The 424-nt window shown below is 49.3% G+C and overlaps 1 protein-coding gene across 1 annotated transcript in view; it reads left to right on the forward strand.

Moving 5' to 3' along the window:
* Nucleotides 1-424, forward strand: part of LOC119587921 — a gene marked incomplete in the record, with an annotated part of 12,160 nt that overhangs the window by 2,215 nt on the left and 9,521 nt on the right.

The raw sequence follows: 424 nt of genomic DNA on the forward strand, positions 1-424 counted from the left end.
CCCGTTTCAATGCAACTTGGTGAATCGCCTTGGATCTGTCCCCTCGGTTCTTCGAATCTTCCTCCCTGAATGGAGCAAGATTCATAAAAGAGCGAAACAGCAGAAGGCTTAACGAGGGAACAGGCCCGTTCGGTCCCTATCCCCGGACGACAGACGGCGAGCGGCGAGGATCCAAAGCGGGCCTGGCGCCGTTACACTTTGGTGAGAGACGATGTTAAGAAGAAAAGTGCAAGGGGGGACCTTTAAAACTCCCTCTAAGCGAGCAAATGAAACGACAAAAGAATTCTTATAAATGTTATCGCAGCAGGAGCAGTTAAGAGTTTATTTTAGGTGAATGGAGAGGACGAAAAAACGGCGAAGGAAGAAATAGAAGAGGAGATACAGTTGGTGATCGGTCACGTGATGGGGCGACGTGAAGCTTTGT

The sequence above is a fragment of the Penaeus monodon genome, chromosome 23 (assembly GCF_015228065.2).
Source record: "Penaeus monodon isolate SGIC_2016 chromosome 23, NSTDA_Pmon_1, whole genome shotgun sequence".
Classification (NCBI taxonomy): domain Eukaryota; kingdom Metazoa; phylum Arthropoda; class Malacostraca; order Decapoda; family Penaeidae; genus Penaeus; species Penaeus monodon.